Source organism: Schistocerca serialis, chromosome 3, assembly GCF_023864345.2.
Source record: "Schistocerca serialis cubense isolate TAMUIC-IGC-003099 chromosome 3, iqSchSeri2.2, whole genome shotgun sequence".
Taxonomy (NCBI): domain Eukaryota; kingdom Metazoa; phylum Arthropoda; class Insecta; order Orthoptera; family Acrididae; genus Schistocerca; species Schistocerca serialis.
The window spans coordinates 890009026-890029159 of NC_064640.1; the positions used below are offsets into that span (position 1 = coordinate 890009026).

Sequence of the window (20134 nt, forward strand, 5' to 3'; positions counted from 1 at the left end):
ATTTCACATTTCTTCCTAATGTTGCCCACAGTCATTTATACGACAGTGTTTATTTTTTGTGCGCGTTAATTTGCATATATATACATTTGAGAAGAGTTGTAATTTACTCCACCCAGTGGCAATTCTGTTTGCGACGCTCATAATTTCCCTACAATTGCACCACAACAAAGCTTTCTTGTAGGCAACAGATTGGAAAAAGGAAACGTCTAAGAGGCACACAATTATTCTTGGATTTTTTTTCCCTAAAAGTCAGTGCGACAATGTATGACCATCCATTGCATTTGGGGCACGCAGCTCTGTGAATTGTAACTCTCCCATTAACATTTCGGCCCCGTATCTTCCGGCCTTTCTTGGAGGGAGCCGAGATAAACCTCATGACTGGATATACGAAATTTTATGGATTGTTAATTACGGCATAAAAATCTGAAAATGCACATTCTGGGTCTATGCTTCATTCTTAAGATTACGTTCTCGTCTTCATATATGGATCTGAAGATGCAGAGGGCTTTAATTTTTAAACAACGAATGGAGCTGTGTAGTGCTGCAACACGTCGCAATGCGTACCTCGTCCTTAAGAGGCCATGATCGTAACGGAACTCCTTTCAGCAGGCGGACGCCTTGGCTTAATAGCTGCCTCTTGTGTCTCCATTCGGTCCACACAGCCTAACTGCTGCCGCAGTCTTTGTGCTAGAGTACTGTCTGTGGATCGTATTTACGTTACCGTTGTACTAGTAGCATATGGTAAAAGTTGTATTTGTCGGGACAGTTTTAACAGCCTTAGTTAACATTATATTTCTTGAAGGATATATAGGTTAATAGTTACCTGCCCATTTTTCCTGACGGGATAGGAAAATGCTCCAAACTACCGGCTCCTAAATATTATTTTATTGAGGGGGGAGGGGGGGGGGGAGTATCGGAAGGAAGGGGGAACTTACTTCCGAATACTCCTTGGACCACAGCAAATTGTTGCGTATAGCCACATGCGTACTGGAGGAAAAATTAAGGTGCGTTCTCAGTGCATTCCCTAAGAACTCGCTGTACGTCCAGTCGTGAAGCGGGAAGTGCGACTTGTGTACATTATTTAATCTGTCAAGACGCTTCGAAGGGTCATTTCAGGTTTCGATCCTACGAGTGTTGTCAGTTTTCCGCAAGAAGTGGTGTTGGCACTCTGACTTTGTGGTTGAATCTGAGTGCACTACAGTGACATAGTGTGAATATTCAGCCACTATCGTGAAATACAAACCGTTCAAGGTCAGCTTCGAAGTGGTCGCACCAAGCCAACAAAACCAGCTGATGACGGCTATCTACAAATTATGGCTCGTGGAGAATCCGCGATGATTGCAACAGAATTACGTGTTGTCTTTTTGGAAGTAACTAAGAGGTTTACGTCGACCCAGACAGCACACAAATGTTTCCACGCGATCAATTGCAGCTCTAGGCATCCATTACGAGCAACAGTGCAAACCCGCGAGCACCGTGGTCCGCAGTAAGCTGAATGTGGAACACCTGGAATGAAACCTGGATCAGTGGCCTCTGTTTCCCTAGGGAGACGAGCGTAGGATTTGCCTGACGCCTGATGATCGTCGTAGAAGAGTGTGGAGGCGACCAGATACAAATGCACGTCTCAGGCATACAGTTAGTTCGGACACTCACGTTTTGGGCCCATGTCGAGCTCAGATGTCTGATGTCTCTTGCCACTATCTAAGGTAATTTGAGGGCTGTGCAGTCTCTGGATAGGACCATCGAGACCACTGTACAGCTCTGTAGCCAGCATTTTGGCGATGGGATCGTCTTTCTAAACGATAACGCACCAACGCACCGCGCCCACCTTGATAATTCCTTTCTCCAGCGGATAGGAATAAACTGTATGGAATGACATGGGGAATCTGCCGACACAGCGTCCCATTACAGATCGTTAACGAAGAGCTGAGCATACAGAACAGGTTTTGAGATATATGAGTAGCTCGAAGACTCATTATTTAATAGAACCCACTACGTTTTTCTGGACGCAGAGTCTTCTTCAGGGACAAGGAGAGTGTGACAGTGACACACGACACCTAAACGGTGCGACTGATACGGTGAGCAGCAATCTGCGAGTGTTATCTGAGGACGCTCTAGTGTATTGGAGAGTGTTGCCACTGATTGACTGCAGGAGAATACAGGACGACGTGGAGTAAATTAATACACTACTGGCCATTAAAATTGGTACACCAAGAAGAAATGCAGATGATAAACGGGTATTCTTTGGACAAATATATTATACTAGAACTGACATGCGATTGCATTTTCACGAAATATGGGTGCATAGATCCTGAGAAATCAGTACCCAGAACAACGACCTCTGGCCGTAATAACGGCCTTGATACGCCTGAGCATTGAGTCAAACAGATCTTGAATGGCGTGTACAGGTACAGCTGCCCATGCAGCTTCAACACGATACCACAGTCCATCAAGAGTAGTGATTGGCGTATTGTGAAGAGCCAGTTGATCGGCTACCATCGAACAGACGTTTTCAATTGGTGAGAGATCTGGAGAATGTGCTGGCCAGGGCAGCAGTCGGACATTTTCTGTATCCAGAAAGGCCCGTACAGGACCTGCAACATGCAGTCGTGCATTATAATGCTGAAATGTAGAGTTTCGCAGTGATCGAATGAAGGGTAGAGCCACGGGTCGTAACACATCTGAAATGTAACGTCCACTGTTCAAAGTGCCGTCAGTGCGAACAAGAGGTGACCGTGACGTGTAACAAATGGCACCCCATACCATCACGCCGGCTGATACGCCAGTATGGCAATGACGAATACACGCTTCCAATGGGCGTTCACCGCGATGTCGCCAAACACGGATGCGACCAGTATGATGATGTAACCAGAACCTGGATTCATCCGAAAAAATGACGTTTTGCCATTCGTGCACCCAGGTTCGTCAGTGAGTACACCATCACAGGCGCTCTTGTCTGTGATGCAGCGTCAAGGGTAATCGCAGCCGTGGTCTCCGAGCTGATAGTCCATGCTGCTGCAAACGTCGTCGAACTGTTCGTGCAGATGGTTGTTGTCTTGCAAACGTCCCCATCTGTTGACTCAGGAATCGAGACGTGGCTGCACGATCCGTTACAGCCATGCGGGTATGTTACCTGTCATCTCGAGTGCTCGTGATACGAGGCCGTTGGGATCCAGCACGGCGTTCCGTATTACCCTCGTGAACCTACCGATTCCATATTCTGCTAACAGTCATTGGATCTCGACCAACGCGAGCAGTAATGTCGCGATACGATAAACCGCAATCGCGATTGGCTGCAATCCGATCTTTGTCAAAGTCGGAAACGTGATGGTACGTATTTCTCCTCCTTACACGAGGCATCACAACAACGTGTCACCAGACAACGCCGGTCAACTGCTGTTTGTGTATGAGAAATCGGTTGGAAACTTTCCTCATATCAGCACGTTGTAGGTGTCGCCACCGGCGCCAACGTTGTGTGAATGCTCTGAAAAGCTAATCATTTGCATATCACAGTATCTTCTTCCCGTCGGTTAAATTTCGAGTCTGTAGCATGTCATCTTCGTGGTTTAGCAATTTTAATGGCCAGTAGTGTATTTTTACATCGTTATGTAATAGATTACAACCTTGAAGGCTAGAATCCCGTAATATCTTAGTCTATCTGTCAGAGAGTGTTAAGTTCCATACTAGACCGTTAAGCTCTACCTATGTGATTTCTTGATGTGAACATGTCATAGACGTAGAAGCAACCATCTAGATGGTTTGGGGCATCGGAGGCGTCTTCCTGTGTATCAACAGTATGTTTACCTGTAACAGTAGAGATCTTGAGAATGAGGAATATGTCGCATAGCGCAGCGTAAGTTTGGATACTGAGTACAATGTATAGATTTTGAAGCGAACCTCATGACATATCTCAAACAAAAGTAACATTCCGGTACGTGATTGGTCGGTTTACACCAAACCATAAGTACAGCAAATTTCATTCCACTACGTTCTCCTTCTAGTCAGTTTCTCAGATTGTTGGAACATGAAATGCAGCATTTATGTGGAGCCCAGGACTTACCCAGCTCCGTAAGTCGACATCCAAAACACTGTTCATAAACCTTTCTAACTAATGCTGACAAACTACATTTCTGAGCCTTCAACGTGGGTAAGTTCGCCAACACATGGCAAAATAAGTCAGGCGTATTTTTATACGAAGGGGCATTATAATATACTGAGCGTAATATAAAATGATTCAAATGGCTTTGAGCACTATGGGACTTAACATCTGATGTCATGAGTCGCCTAGAACTCAGAACTACTTAAACCTAACTAACCTAAGGACATCACACACATCCATGCCCGAGGCAGGATTCGAGCCTGCGACCGGAGCGGTCGCGCGGTTCCAGACTGAAGCGCCTAGAACCTCTCGGCCACAACGGCCGGCGAACTTAATATAAGCTTGTCCTTAAAACACATATACGCGTCACACTTCGTCATTGGGATTTTCCAACCAGCAACATTTCAGTCAGCATCAGAGGAAACATGTGAAAATAAACAATTTTAACGGTAAAATGCTGGCATATCTACATCTACATGGATACTCCGCAAATCACATTTGAGTGCCTGGCAGAGGGTTCATCGAACCACCTTCACAGTTCTCTATTATTCCAATATCGTATAGCGCGCGGAAAGAATGAACATCTATATCTACCCGTACGTGCTCTGATTTCCCTTATTTTATCTTGGTGATCGTTCCTCCCTATGTAAGTCGGTGTCAACGAAATAGTTTCGCATTCGGTTGAGAAAGTTGGTGATTGGAATTTCGTGAGAAGATTTCGTCGCAACAAAAAACGCCTATCTTTTAATGATGTCCAGCCCAAATCCTGTATCATTTCTGTGACACTCTCCCATACTTCGCGATAATACAAAACGTGTTGCCTTTCTTTCAACTTCTTTGATGTCCTCTGTCAGTCCTAGCTGGTAAGGATCCCACACCGCGCAGCAATATTCTAAAAGAGGACGGACAAGCGTAGTGTAGGCAGTCTCCTTAGTAGATCTGTTACATTTTCTAAGTGTCCTGCCAATAAAACGCAGTCTTTGGTTAGCCTTCCCCACAACATTTTCTATGTGTTCCTTCCAATTTAAGTTGTTCGTGATAGTAATACCTAGGTACTTAGTTGAATTTACGGCTTTTAGATTAGACTGACTTATCGTGTAACCGAAGTTGGAGTTCTTTTTAGAACTCATGTGGATGACCTCACACTTTTCGTTATTTAAGGTCAACTGCCACTTTTCGCACCATTCCGATATTTCTTCTAAAACGTTTTGCAGTTTGTTTTGGTCCTCTGATGACTTTATTAGTCGATAAACGACAGAATCATCTGCAAACAAGACGGCTGCTCAGATTGTCTCCCAAATCGTTTATATAGAAAAGGAATAGCAAAGGACCTATAATACTACTTTGGGGAACGCCAGAAATCACTTCTGTGTTACTCGATGACTTTCCGTCAGTTACTACGAACTGTGACCTCTCTGACAGGAAATTACAGATCCAGTCACATAACTGAGACGATATTCCATAAGCACGCAATTTCACTTCGAGCCGCTTGTGTGGTACAGTGTCAAAAGCCTTCAGGAAATCCAGAAATACGGAATCGATCTGAACTCCCTTGTTAATAGCACTCAGCACTTCATGTGAATAAAAAGCTAGTTGTGTTTCACAGGAACGATGTTTTCTAAATCCATGTTGACCGTGTGTCAATAGACCGTTTTCTTCGAGGTAATTCATTATGTTTGAACACAAAATATGTTTTAAAGTCCTGCTGCATATCGACGTTAACGATATGGGCCTGTAATTTAGTGAATTACTCCTACTACCTTTCTTGAATCTTGGTGCGACTGTGCAACTTTCCAGTCTTTGGGCACGGATCTTTCGTCGAGCGAACGGTTGTATATGATTAAGTACGGAGCTAATGCATCAGTAACCTAATTGGTATACAGTCTGGACCAGAAGACTTAGTTTTATTAAGTGATTTAAGTTGCTTCACTACTCCGAGGATATTTACTTCTACGTTACTCATGTTGGCAGCTGTTCTCGATTCGAATCCTGGAATATTTACTCTGTCTTCTTTTGTGGCTCTGAGCACTATGGGACTTAACATCTATGGTCATCAGTCCCCTAGAACTTAGAACTACTTAAACCTAACTAACCTAAGGACATCACACAACACCCAGCCATCACGAGGGAGAGAAAATCCCTGACCCCGCCGGGAATCGAAACCGGGAACCCGGGCGTGGGAAGCGAGAACGCTACCGCACGACCACGAGATGCGGGCTGTCTTCTTTTGTGAATAGGTGAAAGATCAAGCTGGCAGTGAATGAATGATAGTGATCTCTATTGGTAAATCTGTGTACGTCTATACCTGCAGTGGAAAATTTGAATAGAACAAGCGGGTTGTTTAGAATTTAAATTAAATTAAGAAAGCATACAAATTTATAGAGGAAATAAGTAAAACATTCAAACGGGCATTTTTGGGAAAATGGTGCGCGGTAGCCAAAAATAATCACAGATTTGTTATTTTCAGCCATACATTTGCCAGAAACACATTTTAAACTAAAGGATATTTTGCGTGTAGTACGATGTTGTTAATGCTGCTGTTGCTAGTAGTAATAGTAGCAGTGCACGAGTATTAGCGCAGCAGCTGCCCCAGTGTAAACACTCTTGAGTAATCCTGCAGAGCCCTCTCATTACTGTCAAATTAAGCCAACGGATTATTAAAAAGCAACACAGATCCTTCTTTTTCTGCCTTCCGGAGAGTCCCTGCAGACTCTGAACGGCCATCTCATGACGTTTCTGGAGGAAGTTCTTGGAGGAACGAAAAAAAGGTTCAAGCAAAATGTAATGCTGTCCGTCGACGCACAGCTGTAAGTGGGCGCACTGTAAACGCTTTTGCCTGGCAACTTAGTAAGCACTGCGATGCCTATCTAAAATAACTTAGGCTAGTGACCTCATGTGCACACGTGCATTATTTATGGCTTTCTCCTCGCAGAGTTCAAGGAAAGGACAAAACGGGGTGTGATGCTCTATTTTTACGAAGACATTTGCACAACTGGACCGAAATTTAAGTATGAGTATAACTAGATTTAACCAGAAAAATTCACGAAAGCTTAAGTCGGATCCAGTCGATGGTCCAATTTTGCCCAGTTGTCTGTGATAACCTTTTATTCACACACTTCTGTCTTGTTGCTAAGAGAGTGTAAGGTGTCAGGCAAATCCAACACCTTCCATGAAAACTCTGACATGATAAGGAAATTCAGTAGTATGTCACATAGCTCCGAATAAATCGTGACATTAAATTAACCAAAGTAATAAGAGTAACGAGTGAGCAAATGGAATACCAAATGGTTCAAATGGCTCTGAGCACTATGCGACTTAACTTCTGAGGTCATCAGTCGCCTAGAACTTAGAAGTAATTAAACCTAACTAAACCTAAGGACATCACACACATCCATGCCCGAGGCAGGATTCGAACCTGCGACCGTAGCGGTCGCTCGGCTCCAGACTGTAGCGCCTAGAACCGCACGGCCACTCCGGCCGGCAATGGAATACCACAGACTAACACAAGAATGCCTAAATGCATGTCATACCTTCCCACCGTGAGACAGACGCAGTTCCGAGGGGAGAAACGAGAACAGAAGCGGAGAGTAGAACCGTGTTAAGCTGGAAGGCCCTACGATAAGGGACGGACACCCACGTTGCCAGTTAACCGCTCTCACCACCCCCCAGCCCATGTTAAAAGCTAGAGCCCTCCAGAAGAACAGTATAGATCTTACGATAACACTAAAAGGACCACACCAGCTGCAAGTTTTAGCGTGAGACTTTTTCGCGTCTCTGTTACGTTGCAAACTTTAAAAACATTGCCCCACAACGAAAAGTATAACGTTTCTCATTGGACAGAAAGAATTTTTGTAGGCGGAGCTTAAGGTTAACATTGAGACCCTGATTGGTCAGATGAAAACACAGCCAAATAGTTTTTTTAAACCAACTTCGGTAAATTGTAGTAAGGAGAAGTTAGGAGAGAGTTGCTTCCGAGACGGCGAGGTGAGCGGAGCTGTGCTGGCCGCCGCCCCCTGACGAACACCGACAAGGTAATGAACGCACGCGATGCCGCATAACAGCGCATAAAGCTTCACTCAGAACTGCAGAAGTCTCATCTGTTACACCCCCTTTTTGCGTAATACTAGTATCGATCGTCAATTAAAGCTCATGGTGTTCACATTTGCCACTTGAAGTAAAAATCTGAAATGGGATGATTTTTCTGTTATATAGTTATTGAGAAGCCACATCAGCCACTGTAATTTACGACAAGTTAGATATGTAATTAAAGATAATTGAGGGTCACTGTAGACCATTTTGATAGTTTTCTCTCTTGTGAAACTTAATTTAAACCTAGATTATAGATGTGATATGGCATAGGCCATCCTTCGATCCATTGTAGAACTTGGAAACCCACTCAGGGAATATTCGTTCACATTTTTGTTGAACGCAGTTGGTTTTTATCATCCTGTATTAAAACATTTCCTTTTATCAATAGTGCAATTTATAAACAATGTTTTGTGAGTAGAATAAAATTTCCAATGGTAAACTTAACTACTTTTTCGACGTTATTTTACCAGCTAACTAAAAATAGGAAAGCCTTGAACCCCTTCCACTAAATTTAGTTAGTATTAAGATTCTTTTACAGTGAGTGCAGTGGAGCTGACGCTGAAATCATTAAGTATTTGGTTATATCATCGCTAGTCTCGCTGAACTTTTCTGAACTCTACATGTCATGTGTGGTCTGGCGTCTCCTTACCAGCAACAGGTCCCAGGTTCAAACTAGTCAATTCCCTAAAAAACACGCTCAGAGCGTCGTTGCGCGAAAGTGGTAGGGAGACACGATATAGAACAGACAGACACCACGCAGAATGTTAGAAGAGGTGGTACACTTGGAAGACAGTGGACTTGCATTCTGGTGTACTGCAGTTCAAACACCCGTCTGATGTGAGATTTAGAGTTTCCATGGTTTGTCGAGATCACATAAGACAAAGCTCATGATGATTCCTTCTAAAAGAACACTGTCGATATCCTGCAATCCAAGTTTGTGCTCAGGCTCCAATGACAATGTCAAGTCGAACCTTCTTTTCATGTTTGTCAGTTTGTTGCTTCCACTTATTCTGTAATAGCTAATGCCAGTCATGGATCGTATCTCTCGTACCGCTCTCTAAGTTAATCATGGATGGCATGTATTGACACCGAATTTTAAAAACTGAAGAACATTACGTTAATGGTAAGGGTGAGAACTGTGGCTGATGTCCTCGTTGCCAAAGCAGTAAGAACAAGTCCAGTCCATTCAAAGTAACACTGGCGCCAGTTATTCTGTATACGTTACTGTCGATAGATAGTGTTTCATGTGCAGTATCGTCCGTGTCGACGAGGCGTTGGACACTGTTTTCTTCTTATAGCTAACGGGAATCCGGTGACACAACGTATTTTCATTTATCAGACAGTCTTTTTGTTGGTTTGGCCCTCCCGGAGCTACGGTATCTCTGTTTCGTCAGTTCTTGCGAGAAAATTAAATTTATTTTATTACTTTTATTTTGTTTTGTTTGTATAGATCACATCATTAGGACTTGTCGAACTGGGAAAGACGTTCGGCAATTTGAATTGGTACAAGACGTTCGAAATTCTCAGGGATACAGGTTTAAGCTATAGGGGAAAAACATACAACCTACGCAAAAGCCAAACGGGGAAAATAATAAGAATGCAGGACAAAGAGGAAAGTGCTCGGATATTCAGATTAGATAGGATATGAGACAGCAATGTCATCTTTCACTCAACTAACACACTGAAGAAATGGTTCAAATGGCTCTGAGCACTATGGGACTTAACATATGAGGTCATCAGTCCCCTAGAACTTAGAACTACTTAAACCTAACTAACCTAAGGACATCACACACATCCATGCCCGAGGCAGGATTCGAACCTGCGACCGTAGCGGTCGCGCAGTTCCAGATTGTAGCGCCTAGAACCACTAGGTCACCCCGGCCGGCCACTGAAGAAACAATGAAGGAAATAGGAGGAGGATACAAGAAAAAAATGTTCAAATGTGTGTGAAATCTTATGGAACTTAACTGCTAAGGTCATCATCCCCAGCCGCACAGTCCATGACTGCAGCGCCTTTAGACCACTCGGCTAATCCCGCGCGGCGAGGATACAAGAATAGGATTAAAATTCATGACGAAAGGGTAACAATGGGTAAGATTAGCTGATGACACTTTTATCATCATTGAAAGTGAGAAATAATTGCAGGAACTCTCGAATGGAATGAATAGTTTGAACACACAGTATAAATTGAGACTAAACCGAAGAAAGACGTAATTAATAAAGAGCATCAGAAATGAGGCTAACAGGAAACGTAAATCACAACTGAGGATCACGAAGTAGACGGAGTTCAGGAATTCTGCGATCTTGGAAGCAAAATAGGACGGACGAGCCAAGGACGACATAAAAAGGAGACTAGCACAAGAAAACGGGTCTTTCCTGGCGTAGAGAAGTCTACTGGTATCAATAACGGTAACAACAATTATTATAAACATTCCCTTACGGTGTGAGCTGACAGGGAGCAGATGTAGAAACCCTACACCACAGTTCATGGCGAGGTCCTAGTATAAGTGGTTTGCCATTGTCTTCCTCTCACCTGTTGTGTGTGTCCGTGTCGTGTGGATGGCAGTTATGGATGCTTGTACAGTGAAGTGTTGGGTTTGCGTTCTGAATGAAGGGACGGGAGAAGGTGAAATGCGGTGACTACTCCTCTCGAAAAGCACCAAAGGGGCCACGAGTTTAACGTCTCTAACCGACAGACGGTTCATCTTCAACAGTGCGACATGCCCTCACTTCAAGAGACTTTGTGGAGAGGTTTGGAATTTAATCCAGGGCATTGGAGCAAAGACTGGTTATCAGAGACATTACACCACCACGCTTGCCGGTCAAATACTGGCAGTGATAACTTCATCCAGCACCAGGATTCGAACCGGTTTACCTCCGAGTCGAGCGCCAACGGAAAGGCGTGTTTTAGCGACCTCGACTATGGTGAAGGGTCTACGTTTATCAAATATGTACCCTCATCTGAGAAAGAAATTTCTGAGGTTGTATGCTCTGAGTATAGCATGTATGAAAGTGGAAACATGGGCAGTAACAAAAGCGGAAGAGGATTGAAGCGTTTGAGATGCGATGCTAAAAATAATGATGAAAATTATGTGGATTGATAACAAAAGGAATTAGCAAGTTCTTCGCAGAATAGGCGTGGGAAGTAACATGTGGAAAACATTGATAAGAATAAGGGTACGATGGTATGACCTTTGTTAAGACATCAGGGAATAATTTGCATGGTACTTGAGGGAGCTGCAGGGGGTAAAAAATGTAGTGTAAGACAAAAACTGGAACGCATCCAACAAGTAACTGGGGACATAGGCTGCAAGTGCTACTCTGGGATGAAGAAGCAGACACAGGACAGAATTAGTGGCAGGCCTCATCAAACCAGTTAGAATAACGACGCAAAAAAACACGATGAAACTGAAATATTAGTAAACAGATTTGACTGTCATTTATTCTATGGTTTTTTCCTGGTTGTAGTTCTCACTATTTCCGATAAAAAAAGCCAGAAAACGTCACAGAGGTTGATTGTATGATACTGTAGGCCGGAAACTAAAATGGATTGGTTAGGGACTGTGTGCGATGTTGTGTGACTATACAATCAAAAATGGGTGCAGCTCGCAAATAATAGGAATCAGCGTCTTTCACAATGAATCAGCTTTGTGTGTAGGCGGCAAAGAAGAACCAGGAAGCCTCATGAGACATTCCTAGTGTGACTAATTCACGCACGTACTCTAACTCAAATCGCTTGTTGAATGGTGAGTAATCTAAGTGGCCCACTCGTAACAGAGGGCGGATTTCGAGAGTATTCATCAATGTGTCATGGAAACAACTGACCTCCAACGTTGTTCACTGATTCAGCGGGAACTTACATTAGCAGTTGAGGGGAGGAGGGGAGGGGGGATGCTTTCAATGTCCCTCAAAGAGGTCCCTACAAGGGAAATTCCCCATCTTACTACCCTCAGATTTAGTGGTAAGAGGGCCCATTGGGTAACACGTCGAAAACCTGAACACGGATCTAGCATGAAAACACGAATACGGTCTACTAAACTGTGAACAAAGAGCAAAATAGATACAGTGAAAGGTCCAAGGACAAGAAGTGCAATATAGAACAGGCTTGGTGCCGTGGCTAAGTGATCACAGCCAAGCTGGCGAGCCATATTGAAACCTCCTTTGTCACAATTTTGTCCCTGTTCACTGTATTCAGATTTGTGTCTGTGACGTGGCGTAACGTCCGTTTGCACAACTACTCTATTAGCAGCCGAAAGGAAGTGGCTTTCGAATGAGGGCAGCAAACGTTTGATGACAAGGCGACAAGTCAACCGAATCCTCCACCGGAAAACGTCTGGTGTGTCATACTCGGCATTAGGGACAGTACGTGTGTCATATTATAGGAAACTCTTATCGACGCAACTAATTCGTACGCCTGGTGAGTGAGATATGCCTCCTTTCCCGATTTAGGTGTTCGTATGAACGAGAATGTGATCACTCCCAAGGAAATGATGAAAACATAATAGTTTGTCAGATAAGCTGCTAGAATTGAACGCAACAGTTTCACAATCACACAGTTTCTCTGTGCTCTATCAAAACGTATGTTTTTAACGTTTTTGAAGCTGTGTTCCGTTTAGGAAGTTTTGGCTCTTGAATTACTTTGTTATAACATAGTTCACACCTGTTCAGAGCTCACAAAGTGAAAAAATTTAAAAACATAAAAGGCACGAGGGAGTTTCGAACAGGGCTCGTCCGTTTTACAGTCCAACACCGTTACCACTTTTTTGTGAACTCATGTTCTATATTGTTCGTTGAATTTTTTTAGGGCGGATGACCGATGACACCCGTTCAGGTTGTTCGTTGATCCGTTCACTCAGTTTTTATTACAGAAGGTAGCTAACCCTCTGACCGAACACGCTGAGCTACCGTGCCGGCGTGCGCCACGCCACACTTGTTTAACATCTCTCAATAATGCACTTGTTAAGATTGGGACGTTCACTGTTTTTATTTTGCTTCTTTCTCACAGTTCAGTATGTCTTCTTCCTGTTTTCATTTTTGATCTGTGTTCAGTTTTTGATGGGCTATCCACTGGGCCATATTTCCAATAAATCTGAGGGAGGTGCGTTGGAGCCTGCCGGTGTGGCCGAGCGGTCCTAGGCACTACAGTCTGGAACCGCGAGACCGCTACGGTCGCAGCTTCGAATCCTGCCTCGGGCATGCATGTGTGTGATGTCCTTCGGTTAGTTAGGTTTAAGTACTTCTAACTTGTAGGGGACTGATGACCTCAGAAGTTTAGTCCCATAGTGCTCAGAGACATTTTGGTGCGTTAGGGAGTTCGCCTTGTTAGATGCGCGAGGAATTAATGATTAAGCCATGTGGAAGGAAATCACCCATGTCCTTTCCAAACGAACAATCCCAGTACTCATCTTCAGTGGTCGAACAGAATCACAAAAAACATAAATTTGGATGATGGGACAGGGATTTGAACCCCACTACTTGCCGCGACGGATCTAGTATTTTACCACAGCCTCACTTTTCTCGGTCGGTTTCCAAACTTATATATGGGAAAACATCTTTAAAGTTACTGTTTATTACAGTTAGTGAGAGGTCCAGTTGTCGGAAGTTAATGGAGCTAACAGTTATGAGTGCAGAGAGAATATGTATACCCTACTGTAGCGTTTGTGTGTGTATGGAGTCGGCATGTCAGAGATGCTGCAGTGCCTTTGCTGCTACGAGCTAAGTCGGATGAACGGAAGCTGCAAATCGTGGCACATGTTCGCAGTTACCGCCATGTCCAGTAGGCAGCTAAAGTACGCGATGAAGACAGATGGGCTTGTACTGAGTTACAGCATATTAGATAGTTTAACAGAGTTGTGGCGATTCGTGAATGAGTCGTTCATTTGAACGACTCTAAATAAAGAATCGTAAGAATCGAATCGTGATACGGACGAATTGTCGTTCAAAAGAATCGTAAGAACGATTGCGTGTTTCCGAGTCGTGACGATTTAAGTTCCAACGTTTCATCGATTCTTAGTACGCTATGCTTCGAAGGCAACTTCCGAATCATGCCGAGTCGTGCCGAATGATTACGACCGCCAGATGGCAGTCGAGTGGAGGATGCGTGTGAACAAAGGAAGCTCGGGACGAACAAACGAAGTTCGTGGGCCGTAATATTACTCGTGCAAACCAAGCTGACACTTGGCGGTGGATGACGGGAACGAGCGTAAAGGCATTTCCCATTTACTATCGTTACCATCAGCCACCGCGCCGACGTCAGCTTAGTTTGTGCGAGTAAATTTTAGTGAAGTAATGTCGCTGTATACGATTGAATCCTACTGTTTAGAAGTATGTCGTCGTCTCACGTAAATAGTAGTCACAGCGGCAAGTTCTCAGACAAATTAAAAGCAAAATACCTATGCTTTGTATCGTGAAAGTTAAGCTAAATTTGCTGTGTGGAATGGCTGTCAGCTGCGTTATGAATTTCAATGGTGATGTGGACTTGGAAAGACATCTTACAAGGGAACCTCCCCATCGCACCCCCCTCAGATTTAGTTATAAGTTGGCACAGTGGATAGGCCTTGATTAACTGAACACAGATCAATTGAGAAAACAGGAAGAAGTTGTGTGGAACTGTGAAAAAATAAGCAAAATATACAAACTGAGTAGTCCATGGGCCACATAAGTAACATCATGGACAAAGTGTGCTTTGAAGCGCCGTGGTCCCGTGGTAGCGTGAGCAACTGCTGACCGAGAGTTCCTTGGTTCAAGTCTTCCCTCAACTGAAAATTTTACTTTCTTTATTTTTGCATAGTTATTATCTGTCCGTTCGTTCATTGACATCTCTTTTCACTGTAACAAGTTTAGTGTCTGTGTTTTGCGACCGCACTGCAAAACCGTGCGATTAGTAGACGAAAGGACGTGCCTCTCCAATGGGAACAGAAAACATTTGATCGTAAGGTCATAGGTCAACCGATTCCTCCACAGGAAAACACATCTGATATATTCTATACGACACTGGTGACGGCATGTGCGTCACATGACAGGAATATGTTGTCGACCCACCTAACTTGTACACTTGGCGAATGGGTAAAAAGATTCTTCTACCTTTCCCGATTTAGGTTTTCTTGTGGATGTGATAATCACTCCCAAAAAGTGATGAAAACATAAGAGTTTGTCACATAAACTGAAAATAAAAAATTAAAATTTACACTTGATGGAAGATTTGAACATAGGACCTTTCGTTCCGCAGCTGCTCACGTTACCACGAGACCACGGCGCTCCTGCGTTGCTACCGTCCTTATTGTTGCTTATCTTCCCTTGAACTACTCAGTTTGTATATTTTGCTTATTTTTTCACAGTTCTACACAACTTCTTCCTGTTTTCTCAATTGGTCTGTGTTCAGTTTTTCAAGGCCTATCCACTGTGCCAACTTATAACTAAATCTGAGGGGGGTGCGATGGGGAGGTTCCCTTGTTAGCACAGAAAAACATAGGATGATATGAGCCAAACCACGTCTGCCTCACTGCTAGATTTTGTTACTATAAAACAGACGTCTGTTGTTAGATACGTTCAAGCCACACAACCAAATTGGCATACCTCGTAATTTTCACCACCTTTCGCACAAATCGACTCCTCTTTCCTGGCATACTGCAATAAAACAATAGATGCAATCAAATCAAACGTGACCTTTCGTCAATTAAGGCATTACACGTATAAATCGAGAATCACACTTGTAATGTCATAGTCATGTTTACCCATAAATAAACTATTTCTGGCATATCGTATCATGACACAGTTCGATTGTAACCCCATTGACAATTTCAGACATGTCCTGCCAACTGTGAGTAAGATGTACAACTTTTTGCATTCCGTAAGAATCGTGCCATCGCAGACTAGAATGAATCGTGAACGAATCGTAGGAATCGATTCGCCATGTGAGATTGATTCCTAGGAATCTAATCGGGAAAAATAATCGTGTTGCCCAACTCTAGTTTGTAGGTGGCCAGCAGGTAGAAGATCTAATTCAGGCAGAGGCGCTCTCAAATCTGTCGCGGTGTTGACTATGACTCAAGTGTCCTCCGTTATGGGATGAACAATTACAGGCCTTTCTTTTTTTATAGGTTCACTGCATGACACAGGCTTCAAATGTTTGTCTGATTCGAAATTAAGTTAGATATTCGCGCGGTGAACTTCACTGGACAGTCGGCACTGCCTACAGAGCCGATCGCTGTCAGCAGCCTACCCCTAAAAAGAATTTAGCGTATCGTATTAGACACAGATACCGAAAAGATAGCTTACCATTAAAGATCAAGTCCTTCGGGGAACATAGTAACTTCAGCTCCATAAAGTGCTGAAGTGCTTGTGATAAAACTTATAACGACACTCTGATGAAAATGATCAAGAAGTGAGATAGAAAGTGACGTTAAACTTATTTGGAAAGCTATGGTTTAAATAACAATGTAAGTCTGTAATTGAAAGACAAGAACAGAGTATAAATTAGTACTATTTCAGTTACGTTTTTTGTTTAGCAAGATGTATCTATTGAAAGGTAATTGGCATGTGACCTTTGACATACGTGGTTTTGACAACAGTTAATTGTAAGTTATTTCTGATTATATGTGTGATAATATTGAAATAATTGAATAAATTTAGTTGGATCTAGATTCGCATTTCGTATGAAGTATGAATCTAAAAGACAATTTCATTTATTGAGGACTGATATGTAATTTGGATAGTAATACATCGAAGTGGTCTAGTACTGCGGCGAAGCACTGTTCTTCGGTGTAATACAGCAAATGTTTTATCTATTTCTCGTTAACGAAAAGTACCTGCAGCTTAGTAAATAGGAATTCCGACATCTGAGAAGTGAAACCAATTTTTCATTTGCATAATCACAAAAGTTGCAGATCGTTATCATTATGCTACTTAACTAGTTAAACGTTGATCACTCATTTACTGCCCTGTTCGGAAATAAATAAGCCGACTCTAAATTTTGTGGTGCAGTGCCGTAGTTGGATTGGTGACAATAATATCTAACACATTTTTAGCAAATACATGAAATTTTCTGTTGTACTGTCTTGATCGCCTGTGTGATCCGCCTTTGCTTGATATGTTGTTGAAGCAAATGTAAAGTTCAAACGACATTTAGAATGTAGGTTGTTAATAGCAACAACACACATATCGTAATAGTAGTAGCTAGAAGTCATTTTCAAATGGGTTACGTTCCAGAATGATAGACGGGATGTCGATCATCCCATGTATTCGTCGTTCTCGGTAATTCAAGGAAGTTAATATTTTTCGTTAAACTACTCAAGTAATCCTGGTGACTTACATAGTTTCCGATTTTACTATCAGAAATCTGTTCCTCAATATTGTTTTGATTCTGGAAAATCGCAACCTACAGTCATCCACGTACTAGAGATAAAAGAAAACCTTCGTGTTCAGTGGAGTGTCCGCTGTGTCCTTTTGTGAACGGGACAATGTGGTGTATCTATAGTATTCAATCTGTTAACACGCCTTAAAATTTTGAGCTTGGACTCGTTGTCACTTTACGGTAGAAAGGGTTGTCGACACGGGGAGTTTCTCGTAGATTTGGCGTACACCATAGCGACTACGTCCGAGAATACTCAGCCGCTATCACGAGAAACAAAACAATGGAGATCTGGCTGGTAGTGGTCGTGAGCTGGTGAGTTCTAGAAGAGAAGAAGGTAAAGTAACAGCCAGCAGGGAGAATAAGGCGATGGCGACCGGCCTCCGTGTCGTCCTCTGCAAAAGGGGCTTCATTTGGATGTGATATGAAGGGGCACGGGGTCAAAACGCCGCTCTACAAGCCGCTTTGTTTTGGCTCCTCTAGGGGCGTGCTACAGTACAGGACTGCAGCAGGTACCTTCAAACAACAAAAGTAATTACGTAACTCTGTTTTGTAGATGATGGTTAAAATTTTGACAATATCTCGTATTTGTTCTACATTAGAGAAATCCGAAAAGTGTATGATTAATCGGGTGAGGGCTTTTTAAAAAAAATATTATGGTTTTTGTTCTCTTGCCGACGTCTGTTGAATTACCCTGAAACTTACAGTGCTGCTCGTAGAAAAAATCCAGTTACAAATCAGAATTTATTTCACATTTAAGCAAATGCTAAAAGGCACACAGTAATATAGTTTATTAATTTAGCAAAGAATGCAACACAACCAGAAGCCATGTTATAATTAGGCACCCCGCCATGGATATATGCAATGAAACATCGGACCACATTTCTATCACACACGAGAGTAAACTTCGTGCTGTCAGCACCTGGCTAATTTTTCGCAGTAAAATAAGTAACAGTTTTGTTTTACATAAGAGCTGGTGAGACTCTTGGGCCAAGACGATTCCGACTGCTGTTAAAGTGTAGGCACAGCCACCATTCACAATGCAAAAGCACTAGTATTGATGAGTTTCGTAGGTAAAAGCTTTCAACATAATTACCTTTAAAGAATCTTATAAAAGTGTTAAAAATAAAAATAAAATAGTTTTGTTTTGAAGTTGTAAGTTGTAGAGAGTGGGAAATCTAGAGTCGTCCTTGAATCCCAAAGTAAGACCACGTTGTTAGCCTGGAATATTACTGATTCACCCACCACTTACATTTGGAACAGGCACCGCCGGGGTACAGTCAGTAACTTGTGGAACCGTCGTGCCCTCTGTCCACTTTAGCGTTGGACAAGAGGCTGCTTTTTTCACCTGCTCCGCCGCTCCTAAGTCCATCGTCCCCGTCTTCGCTGCCGTTGAGGTCTTCACCGTAACCCAGGCAAGGAGCCCTTGCATGGTACTGTCAGCGGGGCCAGGTGAACCAAGTTTTTTAAAGAGGTGTTCCTCCTCTATCACTCCTTTATCCTGGCTTGTGACAGACAACCTTGGAACTTTTAGGAACCAGGTTAACCAATAATTCTAGGAAGGAAAACAAATGGAATTAGGGTGAACTGCCTGGCTTTTGAGGATGATACAATACTTTCAGAAAAACTGACAGACGCAGTAATTTGAATAAATCTTGTGGAACAAATCCCAAATAGAACTGGTATTAAATTTTCAGCTGAAAATAAAATTCATGAGAAATATAAAAAAAAGCATCAAAAGTTACAGAAACACAAATAGATAAAACAGAGAGAGTAAGTAAATCCAAATATATTGGAGAAACTATACAACAGAATGGACTAAAAAAAATTGCAGTTGATGTAAGAGTTAATAAAATGTAGAGAGCATTTGGCTCGACAAAGAATAATTGCAACAGGAAATGCATATCTAGAAAAACAAAACTACAACACTGTACCACTGTGGTACGACCAGAATATTTGTATGGATGTGAATGCCTAAAATTAATTATAAGCTGGATAGAATAGTGGTACTTGAAAGATGGATAGTTAGTAAAGTAATGAGTGCAATACAAATATAGATGGTTGGAGATCTACCAAAATATAGAGAAAGTATCAGAGGTAATGTCTAAAAGAAGATTAATATTTTTTGGACATCTCTGCCGAATGACCGAGAATAGCCTCGCGAGACAAACATTGATGTAATTCTGGAAGAAATCGACAGTAGCATCGATTACAGAAATAAGGAAAGATCGAGGAAGAAACATCAAAAACTCGGAAATAACAGACAGTAATCTCTTTAAGAATAAAGTACTAAATTGAGAAGGCTTTCAATGCAGAAGAAATAAGAATTCGGGAACAACATGAAGAGAAGAAAGGAAAAGACAACATGGGGAGATGACGGAGTGCTGGGAAAATAGATGAACTGAAGTTGTTACGTGATCCTCGTTGTTCAATAAGAAAATTAAAAAATGCTTTTATTGCTTTTGCAAGATTATTGTGCAGTAATTCTGATGTCGGAGGCTTGCTCCATCGAAATGTCAATTCTAGTACTTTTCCATTGTGAACGGTGACTGAGCCTAGATTTTAACATTGTTTATCAAACACGACCTTAAGTCCAG

The 20134-nt window shown here is 42.5% G+C and overlaps 2 protein-coding genes across 3 annotated transcripts in view; one reads left to right on the forward strand and one right to left on the reverse strand.

Moving 5' to 3' along the window:
* LOC126471128 (excitatory amino acid transporter 1) overlaps positions 1-20134 on the forward strand; it is a 768331-nt gene that overhangs the window by 330215 nt on the left and 417982 nt on the right. The gene's annotated exons all lie outside the window — the stretch shown is intronic.
* LOC126471129 (uncharacterized) overlaps positions 1-20134 on the reverse strand; it is a 533883-nt gene that overhangs the window by 171589 nt on the left and 342160 nt on the right. The window lies entirely within an intron of this gene.